The sequence below is a fragment of the Oncorhynchus mykiss genome, chromosome 5, assembly GCF_013265735.2.
Source record: "Oncorhynchus mykiss isolate Arlee chromosome 5, USDA_OmykA_1.1, whole genome shotgun sequence".
Taxonomy (NCBI): Eukaryota; Metazoa; Chordata; class Actinopteri; order Salmoniformes; family Salmonidae; genus Oncorhynchus; species Oncorhynchus mykiss.
The window spans coordinates 10,014,991-10,032,033 of NC_048569.1; the positions used below are offsets into that span (position 1 = coordinate 10,014,991).

General features: G+C 41.2%; 1 protein-coding gene across 6 annotated transcripts in view; it reads right to left on the minus strand.

Moving 5' to 3' along the window:
• Nucleotides 1-17,043, minus strand: part of tln1 (talin 1) — a 147,138-nt gene that overhangs the window by 102,979 nt on the left and 27,116 nt on the right. For all 6 annotated transcript variants that reach the window (XM_036976739.1, XM_036976738.1, XM_036976737.1 and 3 more), the window contains exon 2: nt 11,492-11,561. The gene's annotated coding sequence lies outside the window, so the exon portion shown is untranslated. The remainder of the gene's footprint in view (nt 1-11,491; nt 11,562-17,043) is intronic.

Sequence of the window (17,043 nt, forward strand, 5' to 3'; positions counted from 1 at the left end):
GGCCAGTCTGAGGCCACCCCTCAGAGCCTAGGTTTCTTCCTAGGTTCCTGCCTTCCTAGGGAGGTTTTCCTTAGCCACCATGCTTCATCTGTTTTGCTTGCTGTTTGGGGTTTTAGGCTGGGTTTCTGTATACTACTTTGTGACATTACCTGATGTAAAAAGGGATTTATAAATACATTTGATTGATTGATTTGATTGAAACAGTTCGGAAGAGTTCATGCATATATTATGACAACATTTTGAGATGTTTTTGGTCTCTGGTGAGAGTTTTTCAGCTGTTCAGGCACACAACATTGTTTCTAGAGGCAAGCCGAAGTTTGGAGCCGAAAGTCTATGCCCCTTCGTCGGTGATTGGTTAACAGTAGAGATTCTTCAATAAAGTCTATGCCCCTTCGTATGTGATTGGTTAACAGTAGAGATTCTTCAATAAAGTCTGTTGTCATTCAACGAGAGACGACACGTTTTCATGCACATTTTTTAAATTGAAAAATACTACACTAAACATCTTAGTTAGATATAAAATTGCGCCACGAAGATCTCCTCGGCGAAACCGTCAAAATTAATTACATATTTCTTGAGTTGTATTATTTTAAAAGGAAGTATATACTGGCTACAGCATCTCAAAATGGACAAACGATACTATTGCCGCAGGACAATAGACTCTGAGGTCGGGTGTTGGTAGCCTACCTCATCTGTAAAACGTCACAAAGTTTGCCTAGAAAGGCTCCGACACCAATAGCGTCTGCTGGCCAAGAGTACCAAGCCCCTCTCAGCGTAATTAGAGAACCGCGCGCAATTTTACATGTAGAATCGTGCGAAAAATGTTGGTAGTCACACATCTTACAGTGGGTGGTTCCTAAAACAGGGCAGACGAATGCAACATCCATATTCGGAGCGATGTGGCGAGCCATTAGTCCCAGGGCCAGAGAGAGGGTTTGAGAAAGGGCTCGGAGTTGTACTCATGGGCCACTGTAAGAGTTTTCTTCACAGATAGAAAAAGACAGAGACAGACAAAGAAATAGAGACAGCTACAGACACAGAGACAGACAGAGATACAGATATTTAAATGGACACAGACAGAGACACAGACAGAGACACAGACAGAGACACTTCGCATCCGCATGTGTCTCGCATTTGACCAGTGAATCAACTTACAAAGCATTTCCGAGAACACCTCAGCTGAACAATTATATAAAAATAATTCTGTGTAGCAAGAGTGATTTGACCCTCGGCCTAGACTCTGGACTGAGCTCGAGCCACTTATTTATAGCCGGTCAGTGATGACAGCACAGATACGAACAGTAGCTAGTTTCACAGTCACGACACCGACAGAAAGAGAAACAGCACGTAGGTCATAACATGTTTCCTGTTGGCGTGGGTGAGGAGCAACCATTTTAACAATGACTGTCTGACTGTCAGGGGCGGCAGATAGCCTAGTGGTTAGGAACGTTGGGCCAGTAATCGAACTGTTGCTGTTTCGAATCTTTGAGCCAACTAAATGAAAAAAACCTGTCAATGTGCCCTTGAGCAAAGCACACAACCCTAATTGCTCTTGTTAGTGGCTCTGGATAACAGCATCTGCTAAATGATTAAAATGTAAAACGCCAATAGCAACACACATGAGTTAAATCACATGAAATGGGCCTATCAAAAGTAGTGAACTACAAAGGGACTGTGGTGACGTTTGGGACTCAGTTATTCATGAAAACTCATGTCGTTAGATAGATCAATACTCATGTCCGTGTTCAAATCGTGTGATAAGAATGTCAAGTCCCAGTAGGTTAACATATTGATAATCAAAATATGATTAATAATGACTGATGATATCCGGCTCTGGTAGAATGCAGAGAATGTTGAACTGAACATCACGATCCAATTAATGTTGTTTCACAAGCACAAAGCTGGAAGCAATTCACACCTCACACTCCCATCCCCCACCACAGCCCCCACTGTGAGCTGAGGCGAATTCCACGTAGTTTTATCAAAATGGAATCCAAACTGTGAAGATTGAGGTTATCCTCTGAGTAAGTACTTTAAATCCCTAAAACACACACAGGTACAATTTTCACACTACTGAGCAGAGGAGAGTCTAACTGCGCTGTAACCGTGATGGAAATGACGATGTCCAAAGAAGATATCCAAGCCAGCACAGTACGGTTGGGGTCGGCACTATTGTGTGAATCTAGCAATAGTAGATACGGTATTAAATAGTAGACACGGTATTATCAGGGGCGGCAGGTAGCCTAGTGGTTAGAGCGTTGGGCCAGTAACCGAAAGGTTGCTAGATCGAATCTCCGAGCTGACAAGGTAAAAATCTGTCGTTCTGCCTTAACCCGCTGTTCCTAGGCCGTCATTGTAATTAAGAATTTGTTCTGAACTGACTTGCCTAGTTAAATTAAGGTTAAATATATATATTTTTAAAAATCAAATCAGACCCCCATGAGCTCATTTGCCAATCAGAAGCTGAACATGTCGAGTTTTGTCCCCGGTCTCCCAGTGTGGTCCGTCTCGGTCTATTGACACTGGCACGGCTGTGTGTGGTGGGGAGACAGACAGACTGGCTGGCAGCCTTCCAGGGGCTCAATCCCCACTCTATATTAAGGGGAGAGGGTGGTTTACGGCAGGATTCTGACACCCGCTTCACAGCTGCAGTGTTGAAGAGGCTCCTATGGCAAGAGGCCTACTCATCATGTCAAATTACTTGTTGTAGATAGACAGGACACTGAAGTGATTACTGCACTGAGTTCACTTGATTTCTGAAGAACAAGAACTGTTAGAATCTACAAAATATATTTTTGATATATTGTGTATATACACTATACTGTACATATGTATATACAGGTATCTTTTGGTTATTACTATGGCAACAGCCTACAGGAACAATAAAAAACAGAATATTACAGTTCAATTAGAAAATTAGGAAAATGAATAAAAACAGTATGTATGTATGTATGTATGTATGTATGTATGTATGTATGTATGTATGTATGTATGTATGTACAGTTGAAGTCGGAAGTTTACATAAACTAGTTTTAAATGACTCCAACATAAGTGTTTCAACCATTCCACAAACGTCTTGTTAACAAACTATAGTTTTGGCAAGTCGGTTAGGACATCTACTTTGTGCATGAGAAGTAATTTTTCCAACAATTGGTTCATCCTTGGGAGTAATTTCTAAACGCCTTAAGGTACCACGTTCATCTGTACAAACAATAGTACGCAAGTATAAACCCCATGGGACCTCGCAGCCGTCATACCGCTCAGGAAGGAGACGCCTTCTGTCCCCTAGAGATGAACGTACTCTGGTGCGAAGAGTGCAAATCAATCCCAGAACAACAGCAAAGGATCTTGTGAAGATGCTGGAGGAAACAGGTACAAAAGTATCTATAGCCACAGTAAAACGAGTCCTATATCGACATAACCTGAAAGGCCGCTCAGCAAGGAAAAAGCCACTGCTCCAAAATCGCCATAAAAAAAGCCACACTACGGTCTGCAACTGCACATGGGGAAAAAGATCGTACTTTTTGAAGAAATGTCCTCTGGTCTGATGAAACAAAAATAGAACTGTTTGGCCATAATGACCATCGTTATGTTTGGAGGAGAAAGGGGGAGGCCTGCAAGCCGAAGAACACTATCCCAACCGTGAAGCACAGGGGTGGCAGCGCTTTGCTGCAGGAGGGACTGGTGCACTTCACAAAATAGATGGCATCATGAGGTAGGAAAGTTATGTGCATATATTGAAGCAATATCTCAAGACATCAGTCAGGAAGTTAAAGCTTGGTCGCAAATGGGTCTTCCAAATGGACAATGACCCCAAGCATACTTCCAAAGTTGTGGCAAAATGACTTAAGGACAACAAAGTCAAGGTATTGGAGTGGCCATCACAAAGCCCTGACCTCAATCCTATAGAAAATTTGTGGGCAGAACTGAAAAAGTGTGTGCGAGCAAGGAGGCCTAAAAACCTGAATCAGTTACACCAAGTTTGTTAGGTGGAATGGGCCAAAATTCAAACAAACTTATTGTGGGAAGCTTGTGGAAGGCTACCTGAAATGTTTGACCCAAGTTAAACAATTTAAAAGGTAATGCTACCAAATACAAATTGAGTGTATGTAAACTTCTGACCCACTGGGAATGTGATGAAAGAAATAAAAGCTGAAATAAAATCACTCTCTCCACTATTATTCTGACATTTCACATTCTTAAAATAAAGTGGTGATCCTCACTGAGCCGGTGAATTTTTACTAGGATTAAATGTCAGGAATTGTGAAAAACAGAGTTTAAATGTATTTGGCTAAGGTGTATGTAAACTTCCGACTTCCAACTGTATGTATGTATGTAAGTAAATGTACAGAACCAGTCAAAAGTTTGGACACACCTACTCTTTCAAGGGTTTTTCTTTATTTTTTACTATTTTCTACATTGTGTAATAAAAGTGAAGATATCAAAACTATGAAATAACACATATGTCGTAACCATGTCGTAACCAAAAAAAAAAAAGTGTTAAAACAAATGAAAATCTGGTTTTATATATTTGAGATTCTTCAAAGTAGCCACTCTTTGCTTTGATAACAGGTTTGCACACTCTTGGCCTTCTCTCAGTAGGTGTGCCCAAACTTTTGACTGGTACTGTAGATATCAATGAGTATGTATGTATTCCCACACATGGTTTTGTAACCTAGCTCCTGCAGCAACATGCCCTATACCGGGCATTATGTTCCTTTAGGAATGCACCAATACCAAACCTCGGCACAACGACATCCATCAGATTCCAATAGCTAAGCACTTCAGATGGATCAATGAAAAACATTATATATGTGGTCATTTAAAATGTTGGTGAGATGGTTTTGATGATCCCTGCTGGTGTCTCTGCTGCCTTACAATAAGAACACCTGCTGAGAGTTTGGGGTTACTACTTCGGTCAAACTGACTGGCTTTCAGTATCATGCCGAGTTCCCTGAACAACTGCCAAAAACACATTTACAGCATTAGGATTTGAATAGCATGTTCATTTCTTGATTTGATTTTTATGGGAAATCGGAGATTATGCTTCAAAATATATGGTTCTCCATTTACTTTTTCATCATGTCTAAAAGTGACTCAAGAAATTACCATTCTGCACAATCAATTGGGACTTTGGATTATAAGATTAGTAATGATATGAATATTCAAAGTCTTAATTAGAACGTCACTCTGGCCTTTGAGTGTGTGAGATGCTCAGACCGTAAACCCATTGTATGAAATGCAGAGGTTTATAGCAGTGTTCAACTTTCATTAAATAGGAGGTTACAAGATGTGTATGAAGTTTGGCTGTATTATTTTATTACTACTCGAAGCAGTGATTTACACCAGTATAAATAAGTGACTGTGTCCAATACAATAAAGGACAAGCTGTGTGTGTGTGTGTGTGTGTGTGTGTGTGTGTGTGTGTGTGTGTGTGTTCTCTGGTTTTCAGTCAAAATTCCTGAGAAGAATCCGTCTTTAAGAGTTGGCTGTAACTGTGTTTTTACTGGACATACCAAATGCATCCCAGATTTACACGAGATATAAAAATGACATGAAATACCAGTAATTTAGCTGTCGCCCCCCCCCCCCCCTCCTTAAACCTCCGTTTTGACAGCTCCACTGCAAAAATGCACTGTATACTGAGCGATTGTATTTGCATTCTCAGTAGCACTTGACATTTCGTTTTTTATTAAGGAGTGGAACAGTCCCCCCTATTGGGTTGGATAGAGATAGAGAGAAAAGGCAGAAGAGATGCTGCTGAAATAGCAGCAGGCCGGATTCGAACCCATGCTGCAGCAGTATGTGTGTTCCAGACTCCAGAGGCAGTTTCTTTTGGTACAGACACTGAGAAATCGGACTTCCGACAGGCATTTATAACAGTAGGAGGTCGTTCCTTCTCTTGCAAGAACAAAATACGTCCCTGCTGTGTACCGACGGTGTACTGACGAACCTGCTGTTTCTACTTTTAGAATCGCAATGCTTGTCAGTGGGCGAGAAATTGACTTTGAGCCAATTAGAGAGCACGAACCTCCGACAGAAGTGACAAGAAGAATACGGCACTAAGTGCTAAGTAAGTACCTATTGGCACTCAGATTTTTCGATGCGTCTGATCCTTTAGACCAGCCCAGGCCAACTCACTAGCTCTTCTACGGTCTAGTGGCAAGGTGCAACTGCTGGGTGAGATTCTGTAGGATATAGGTTATCTAATGCTATTGAGTTTGAGGAAGGCATTGAGGAAGGCAGCACTACTTTCAGTCCACATTTCTCACGGGCATAGTACATGCCTCCTACAAGGAACATAGATAGATAGTGTATGCACTAAGTGTATGCACTGCAAGTTGTTCCTTAAACACGGGAAACTTTTTTTTTTGTTGAAGCAAGCGATGTACCACACCATTATGATGGGAACTTTTAAGAGTTCACAAAGTTCAAAGACTAGCCCACACAACCAGCCTTTGTTCACCGATTAAGTTCAGAGAACATCTAAGAAGATTGGGGATTGACAATGGAAGCTATTTGAACAATGACATTTTTACAGGAAAAAAGCAGAATTAAGAGGGAGCGTGTCTTCACAGTTCCACATGCTAACCAAATCATCTGGAGCCGTGTTAATTTGTAGACATTTACTACAGTGGCAGTCCTTCTCTCTGACTACTGTTTGGACAAGGTCCAGAATGGAGGCAGAGACTAAGGCTAAGAACTTGGTCAAAAATAGACTACATTCCGGCCCGGAAAAAATATAAAATTCTTGAGACAGTGACCTCAACCCCACTCAAAGAATGTAGCTGTCCCTCTCATGAAAACCCATCACTGAAAATAGATGCACAAAAAGACGCTTGAGAGCTGACAAGCGACGAGAATATAGCAGAGGACGCTCTGTGGTGATATGTATTTCAGTTTCACTTCTTGTTTTTGTTCTGCATTGTCATGTGCAGAATATTTTGAACGTGGTGGTCAGGGTAGGGCAGGGGACATAAAATGTGATTTGTTAAATGTTATTATGATGGTTTGACGCATTATATGCTTCATCTTCGGTTTGGTACATTCCCCAGTTCAAATAAGGCATGAAAATCAATCCCAAAATGCCTTGCTACAGTTTTTGCATTCTAGGTCAGGATGTTATATAAAGGGTACATTTACTTTAAAAAGTGCCACTCATTTACAACAGCGACCTGACCAAGATAAAGCAAAGCAGTGTGACAAAAACAACAGAGTTACACATAAACAAACGTAAAACAAAAAAAAAGAAAAAAGCTTTACGGGCTTTATAGTAAAGACATGTAATTTAACTGTAAAAAAAAATGACCTTTTAATGTGTCATGAACACAACCAGTCATGATGTTTTCAGATTTTTTTGTCAAACAAATCACTTCAAAAAGTAGGTTAAGTAAGTTACCCTAACAAGTTCCTCTACTCCTAATCAAGTCCAGCTTCTGAACAGTGCACTTTGCACCTGCCATTTGAATGATAAGGGACATTATCACAAACACCATCATGGTAATGACATTCTACCTACACAGTGACATGTATATATGGTTGCCAAGGGCAGCCAGGCATTCCAAAACTGTTTAACAATATAGATGCTTTTTAAAATGTTATTAGTCACATGCTTCATAAACAACAGGCGTAGACTAACAGTGAAACGCTTACGGGCTTGCTCGTACTCCCTTTATTCCCATGGTAACGTTAAGCCACGCCCCCGGGTAGGGTACTTTACTATACCCAGGTTACATTAACCTCGTGGTTTCACTCTATACCCAAGGACCAGGTTACATTAACCTCGTGGTTTCACTCTATACCCAAGGACCAGGTTACATTAACCTCGTGGTTTCACTCTATACCCAAGGACCAGGTTACATTAACCTTGTGGTTTCACTCTATACCCAAGGACCAGGTTACATTAACCTTGTGGTTTCACTCTATACCCAAGGACCAGGTTACATTAACCTCGTGGTTTCACTCTATACCCAAGGACCAGGTTACATTAACCTCGTGGTTTCACTCTATACCCAAGGACCAGGTTACATTAACCTCGTGGTTTCACTCTATACCCAAGGACCAGGTTACATTAACCTCGTGGTTTCACTCTATACCCAAGGACCAGGTTACATTAACCTCGTGGTTTCACTCTATACCCAAGGACCAGGTTACATTAACCTCGTGGTTTCACTCTATACCCAAGGACCAGGTTACATTAACCTCGTGGTTTCACTCTATACCCAAGGACCAGGTTACATTAACCTCGTGGTTTCACTCTATACCCAAGGACCAGGTTACATTAACCTCGTGGTTTCACTCTATACCCAAGGACCAGGTTACATTAACCTCGTGGTTTCACTCTATACCCAAGGACCAGGTTAAATTAACCTCGTGGTTTCACTCTGTACCCTAGGACCAGGTTACATTAACCTCGTGGTTTCACTCTATACCCTAGGACCAGGTTAGACGCTGCGATGATGATGGAAAGCTGTGGGCTCCGGTTCCTCCATACATGTGTGTTCGAAGCACTTCATTCACCGTAAGTCTTAAGCTAACACTTGTTTGTATCTAACTAGCCATGTGTAATGCCTGTGTAAACCTGGATATTCCCCCCAAGTCAGTGTAGATATCACCATAGGCTAATTTGGGCCATTTGGTAGGGTTGTCTGCCCAGCTGGTCTCCGGCAAGTTGAAAGGACATATAGGCAAGGCTAAAATAATCAACTTTTCTAAATACCTAGACCGTTCAATGGCAGGGCAAAGTTACGCAGTATATCTAAAACTAGCGACTTAGATTCAGAGTAACTTCTCTTGCTTGCCAGCCAGCAAACGTCAGTTAACTGGTGAAAAAGCTAGGGGTAAACAAACAGTGACGTCAGTATAACGCAGATTTACGAGCTTCACTGTCAGTGTTAGCAGGTCGGGTAACACAGAGTGGCAGAATAAGTATCATGCAAGTCATTTATTGTTGTGACAGCCAAGTACAGTATGTTAATAACGACACTGCTGTAAATAATTATTGAAACGAGAGGAAAAAAATAAAGTCTCAGAATTTCCAATCAGATTTTTAGAGAGGGCCGTGGCCACCCTGGGCCACGCCACTGTCGTCATGTGCTTCACACAGTGGGGGATGTTTCCCTGATGCAGCATAAAGCTTCAAGAGAGCAAAATGGGGGATACTTTCACAACATGACCGGCAACATTCAATTGTGTCACTTCACTGAATACACTCAAAGTTACCAAATCCCCAAAACATTTTTGGTATGCTTTCAGATTTTATACCAAAGAAACTACTAAATAGTCAAAATCTTATACTGCAATTTTCTAGGCCTTTGTTTAATTTGAACATTATATTTTAAATATGCTCCATTTAAAAAAATTAAAAAAACATTTGAATGCTCTTCAGGGACAATAACATATTGAGATGTGATATTCTTCCTGCCTTTTTCAAACCGAAGGCTATTCAGGAAACATCAAGTTATTTGTGTGGAGCTCTTTCACTCTACAGATGCTCCGAGATGAGGTCGTAGAGGTCAAGGAACAACATTCAAATAGAAAATGGCATTTTTACACAAAAGGAGGAACTCCGTGGACTAGAATCAAGATGCCTCTCCTTCAATTATAGCTCTACGTTGGAATCTCTTTTTCTGGGTAAAACACAGTGGTGAAAGCAGAATTAGTTCTCCAGTGATGCACTTGTGGCCACTGATAAGAAGGTATAAACAATACACCAAGTCAGCTTCATAACAACTTAAATACAGTTATGGCTCCGAGAAGTTAAGTCTTCACCTCACCATTAGTTTATTTTAGTAACACAATAAAATAACAAAGTCATTTTTTTAAAAAATGTAAATATTTTCATAACTCTATTTTCTTTAAAATGGTTGGTATAGGGCTTGTAAGCAAGCATTTCACAGTAAGGGCTGCTACACCTGTTGTATTCGGCGAATGTGACAAATACAAATTGGATTTGAGCATCGGTAGAACAATTGGTTAACTGCACCTGATAGGTTGATATTACAATTCACTTGACTGTCTTGCAACGTTTGAAGCCAAACAAACTTGTGCCGGCAGCCACACAGAGAGGTCAGTCAGAGCTGCACAACTCGGTGAAGGTGTCAGAAAAACAACGTTTTTAACACCTGTAGCTTTAGGTTGTGGTCCTTTGTATCATGTCCCCTACAAGACAGACAGACCTATTTCAGTCCTGTTCAGTAGAATATCTGGGTAAGACAAATGATTCCTTGACAAACACACAAACTGCACTTTCCTTCAAGACCTTGTGATAAGCCAACCCCATCAGTCAGCCATTGACACATTCGGAACAGGGTCAATCACGGAGTTGTTTAGACACAACTTTAGTTGGGTCAGGTCAGGGTCAAACACAATGTTTTTTTTAGATCAACCTTCAGTCCGGTCAGGTCTGGTTTTACGTTTCCCCTCAGACTAAACAAAGGTTTAAAACCACAAAGCCACCATTGATTGTAAGGCCTGGTTTTGAATATTGGTGGGCTTGGTCAAAGTCTGAGGTGACTACTACGGACTGTCTATTACTGAGAAGTTTCTGAGTCTGTTTGACAGTCTGTGGGTGGGAGATGTCCCCCCATAGCACACAACCCACTTTGTCTAAATGGTGGATGCATTATTAAAAGAGTGAGTGACATACTCACTTTAAAAGTGAACAAAAATATCAGCTCCTAAGTGAGACTTTACTCATCTTGCCTCAAGAAGGCACACGACTTCTTCTTGTCTGGTAAGTTTAACTTAAATGTATATGTCCAATTTAAGCAGAGCAATGCTATTAGAGACTAATCCAATATGGTTTAAATAGTTTGAAGAATTACATTATCCAAGCTAAAAGAGACCTACTAACCAGGATACCATTGTAAGTAGTGGTCTCTGGGTAAGGTATTCTCCACACAGCTGTTTGCTCCTCAGCTTGTTAAAATGGGCCCGACGGTGCCAATTATGCCTTCAGTCTTTTAGTCCAAATGACACACCAGTGAGCTCTTTGGGGAAAAACAAGTTGTCACAAGACGGGATTGACATTCAACACTTCTAAACATCACCAACCGTGTGATAAGATACCCAGTTCTGAATCTGAGCCTCCTGTGTTGACAGAAGCCCCAGTCTTCCTTTAATTAAAAAGCTACAACTCAGCCTGGACAAATTAATGCACTCCCATCCAGATCCACTCTGGTACAGCCAATGGCAAAGATCAATGGAATGAGTAATTACATTAACTTGATGACAAACGATGCCGGGATGATATCACATCAACTCAATATTAGGAAGGTGTTCTTAATGTTTTATACACAGTGTAGAGTGGTAATTTATAGGATCTCTGTGCATGAGAGGAAAATGTGTATTGATTTTCTTGCTGGCGTTGACAAATCAATTTCCAAAAGGGGATTAATAAAGTAATATCCATCCATGTAAAATACTTCTTTACAACATGTGAGTAGAGCTGATGGTAGATGACAGTAGAGCACAAGGTTACAGACAGTACCTGATAGAAACTGGTCTTAATGGGAGATGTCCTCCCAGTCGGTTATGGCGCTGTAGGGTTCTTGGCCCGGCTGCAGAGAAACAGAAGAGAGGAGTTTAGTGTAACCAAGATCAATATTTTCATTAAACTGGAACAAATTATTGAGATTGCTGCTTAAATGACAATGTCAACAAGTCCAAATTAGATTGATATCCAACGGTGAATATGGAATCTTCTGTGCTAATTATCGTTAACAATCTCTTAAATAATCTCATTTTTATCATCTTAAAACTTTCCATACTTAAAATGGTTGTATGCTTTGTTTCCTTGAAAGACTGACCTGAGGTATAGATGCAAATACAAAACTGGCAAAAACACAAGACATTTATGCAGTACTGCTGCTGGACTACACTGGCTGCTTAGAAGTGACGGTCCTGTCGATAGCTTCTCAGAAACACTGTCATACAAAAAGCCAAAGTGTGTCAGGGTCAGAGATGAGCGGTGAAGGTTTGACAAACTGTGGTTATGTCCCAAATGGCACCCCATTGCCTACAAAGTGCATTTCTTTTGACCAGAGCCCCATTGGCCCTGGTTAAATGTAGTGCACTATATGGGGAATTGGGTTACATTTGGGACGAGCCATGTAACTTAAAACAGCCCTGTGATGGATAGTGATGTTGAAACATGACTGGACACATCCATTATGAGTCATTTAAAAAGGCAATAGGCAGCGTGAAGAACAGATAGTGTTTTCTCTAGTGGTCACATTCATATTTGTCACATGAATTACAAATAATGAGAACGGGGTCATACACAGGGTTCACCAGATAAGAAAGCATTACAACACACACACACACACACACACACACACACACACACCCTTTATCTTTGGGTCATCATACTGTAAAGCTGTGTGTATTTCCTTTCTCCACAGTTCCTTTATTTACACTAGTATTTCAGGTTAATATATTGCTTTTAAATAATATTACTACTTTAATATCACATCCTTGGAATATTCAGATACACAGGGAATTACACTATTAGATATAAATATGACAATGATTAATGCATTTGTCAGGACTTTCATAACTAATACTGCCCCCCCCCCCCACACACACACACAACCATCCTTTATCTTTGGGTCATCATACTGTAAAGCTGTGTGTATTTCCTTTCTCCACAGTTCCTTTATTTACACTAGTATTTCAGGTTAATATATTGCTTTTAAATAATATTACTACTTTAATATCACATCCTTGGAATATTCAGATACACAGGGAATTACACTATTAGATATAAATATGACAATGATTAATACATTTGTCAGGACTTTCATAACTAATACTGCCCCACACACACACACACACACACAGTATTCAGATCCCTTGACTTCTTCCACATTTTGTTACAGCCTTATTCTAAAATGGATTAAATTGTTCGTTTTTTCCCCCTCAATCTACACACAATACCCCATAATGACAACGCGGTAAAAAGTTTGCAAATGTATTAAAAACTTTTTTTTTTAAACAAACTTTGTTACATAAGTATTCAGACCCTCGAAATTGAGCTCAGGTGCATCTGTTTCCATTGATTTCTACAACTTGACTGGAGTCCACCTGTGGTACAGTCAATTGATTGATTTGGAAAGACACACACCTGTCTATATAAGGCCACACAGTTCACAGTGCGTGTCAGAGAAAAAACCAAGCCATGAGGTCGAAGGAATTGTCTGGGGAAGGGTACTAAAACATTTCTGTTTGGAACCACCAAGACTCTTTCCTAGAGCTGGCCGCCCGGCCAAAGTGAGCACTCGGGGGGGAAAAGAGCCTTGGTCAGGGAGGTGACCAAGAACCTGATGGTCACTGACAGCGCCAGAGTTCCTCTGTGGAGATGGAAGAACCTTCCAGAAGGATAAACATCTCTGCAGCACTCCACCAATCAGGCCTTTACGGTAGAGTGGCCAGAAGGAAGCCTCTCCTCAGTAAAAGGAACATGACAGCCCGCTTGGAGTTTGCCAAAAGGCACTTAAAGACCCTCAGACCATGAGAAACAAGATTCTCTGGTCTGATGAAACCAATTTTGAACTCTTTGGCCTGAATGCCAAGCGTCACGTCTGGAGGAAATCTGGCACCATCCTTACGGTGAAGTATGGTGGTGGCAGCTTCATGCTGTGGGGATGTTTTTCAGCGGCAGGGACTGGGAGACTAGTTATGATCGAGGCAAAGATGAACGGAGCAAAGTACAGTGAAATCCTTGATGAAAACCTGCTCCAGAGCGCTCAAGACCTCAGATTGGGGCAAAAATTCACCTTCCGACAGGACAACAACCCTAAGCACACAGTCAAGACAATGCAGGAGTGTATTTGGGACAAGCCTCAATGTTCTTGAGTGGCCCAGCCAGAGCCCGGACTTGAACCTGGTCGAACATTTCTGGAGAGACCTGAAAACAGCTGTGTAGCGAAGCTGCCTGTCCAACCGGAAAGAACTTGAGAAGAGAAGAATGGGAGAAACTCCACAAATACAGGTGTGCCAAAATTGTCGCATCATACCCAATAAGACTTGAGGCTGTAATCGCTGTAATTAATAAATTACTGAGTAAAGGGTCTGAATACTCATGGGAATGTAATATTTCAGTTTTTTATTTCTAATAAATTTGCATAAATGTCTTAGATCCTGTTTTTACTTTGTCATTATGGGGTAGTAAAAAGTATTTAGTCAGCCACCAATTGTGCAAGTTCTCCCACTTAAAAAGATGAGAGCGGCCTGTAATTTTCATCATAGGTACACTTCAACTATGACAGACAAAATGAGAAAAAAAATCCAAAAAATTACATTGTAGGATTTTTTATTGATTTATTTGCAAATTATGGTGGAAAATAAGTATTTGGCCACCTACAAACAAGCAAGATTTCTGGCTCTCACAGACCTGTAACTTCTTCTTTAAGAGGCTCCTCTGTCCTCCACTCGTTACCTGTATTAATGGCACCCGTTTGAACTTGTTATCAGTATAAAAGACACCTGTCCACAACCTCAAACAGTCACACTCCAAACTCCACTATGGCCAAGACCAAAGAGCTGTCAAAGGACACCAGAAACAAAATTGTAGACCTGCACCAGGCTGGGAAGACTGAATCTGCAATAGGTAAGCAGCTTGGTTTGAAGAAATCAACTGTGGGAGCAATTATTAGGAAATGGAAGACATACAAGACCACTGATAATCTCCCTCGATCTGGGGCTCCACGCAAGATCTCACCCCGTAGGGTCAAAATGATCACAAGAACGGTGAGCAAAAATCCCAGAACCACACGGGGGGACCTAGTGAATGACCTGCAGAGAGCTGAGACCAAAGTAACAAAGCCTACCATCAGTAACACACTACGCCGCCAGAGACTCAAATCCTGCAGTGCCAGACGTGTCCCCCTGCTTAAGCCAGTACATGTCCAGGCCCGTCTGAAGTTTGCTAGAGAGCATTTGGATGATCCAGAAGAAGATTGGGAGAATGTCATATGGTCAGATGAAACCAAAATACAACATTTTGGTAAAAACTCAACTCGTCGTGTTTGGAGGACAAAGAATGCTGAGTTGCATCCAAAGAACACCATACCTACTGTGAAGCATGGGGGTGGAAACATCATGCTTTGAGGCTGTTTTTCTGCAAAGGGACCAGGACGACTGATCTGTGTAAAGGAAATAATGAATGGGGCCATGTATTGTGAGATTTTGAGTGAAAACCTCCTTCCATCAGCAAGGGCATTTAAGATGAAACGTGGCTGGGTCTTTCAACATGACAATGATCCCAAACACACCGCCCGGGCAACGAAGGAGTGGCTTCATAAGAAGCATTGGCCTAGCCAGTCTCCAGATCTCAACCCCATAGAAAATCTTTGGAGGGAGTTGAAAGTCCATGTTGCCCAGCAACAGCCCCAAAACATAACTGCTCTAGAGGAGATCTGCATGGAGGAATGTGCCAAAATACCAGCAACAGTGTGTGAAAACCTTGTGAAGACTTACAGAAAATGTTTGACCTCTGTCATTGCCAACAAAGGGTATATAACAAAGTATTGAGATAAGTATTTGGTCAATAACAAAAGTTTATTTTCCACCATAATTTGCAAATAAATTCATAAAAAATCCTACAATGTGATTTTCTGGATTTTTTTCCTCATTTTGTCTGTCATAGTTGAAGTGTACCTATGATGAAAATTACAGGCCTCTCATCTTTTTAAGTGGGAGAACTTGCACAATTGGTGGCTGACTAAATACTTTTTTGCCCCACTGTATGTATGTATATATGTGTACACACACACACACACACACATACATATCTCTATTCCGGACTTTGACATTGCTCGTTATGATATTTCTTAATTTAAATTTTGGGGGAATTATTCGTTTTGTTTTGTATTGTTAGATATTACTGCACCATTGGAGCTAGAAACATAAGCATTTTCACTGCACCTGCAATAACATCTGCAAAATATGTGTATGCGACCAATTAAATTTGATTAGAAAACTAGCAGTGTCAAGGCTCTTCGTCGACATGATTTTGAAATAAAGAATGAAATGAACACTCCACACTGCTCTATAAATACAGGTGGCTAGCCCCATAGAAAGAAAACCATCGTCATCCAAGGTCCGACTCCTGATAATCCCCATTATGAGTAATCTGTTACAGTTGCTGTGTGAAGAGGCCTTAGAAGGCTATTGGAACACTGTGAGCCTTCTTTCGCTCCTGCTCTCTCTCTCTGGACTGGCTGCAGCTCCTCCTACTTCTAGAGTGAGTGGCCGGGCTGCACTCCTCCTACTTCTAGAGGGAGTGGCCGTGTGTGTTGCACGTCAGCAGTCCCAGACCAGACCGACCGAGCCCCTCCCAGGGAATGAGACATACATGGTACGCCCGCTGACTATTCAGTTAACTGTTCTCTCTCTCTCCCTCTCTGTGTTTCTCTCTTTCTTTAGTCTCGTTCTCTCTGATAAACACTAGTTTGAATTCCTTTCAAGGCCTGGAACTTTACTCAAACCACAAATATTTTTGTCATCATCACTCAACACAAGCCCCTGATACAATAACACTGCAACGCACCATTCATTATTTTGGTTTGCTGCTATCATCTACCATAGATGAAATAACATCTCAATTGAAAAGTTGTCCATCCCGGTCTATTTTGTGCGTCTAGGTGATTCGAGTGTCAGTCATGCCTGGGGTTCATTTCCAGGCAAGCTGCGACTCACCCTCTTTGGAATGCCACGGAGTTGTAGCTAGCTCCCTACTCACTACCTCAGAGCGTGATGTCATTTCCTGTTTCAAAAGCCCTCCAACGCCATAAAAGGGAATTTTAGCCATCTGTAGGCTCAGAGAGAGAGCGAGAGAGACTTTTCCCCAACCGGGATCTCTGTATCCTGTGCAATTAGCTAGTAGTAAAGGAAGGAAGGGTTTGTTTTGCTTATGAGAAAGACGCAGAATTACTACACCAAAGCAAACAAAGTTGTGTTTAGGCACAAGTTGTCACAAAGGAGACGGAAGTTATTTCTAATGATGGGCAAAATGTTAGACCTTCCATGTGTTTACTTTTA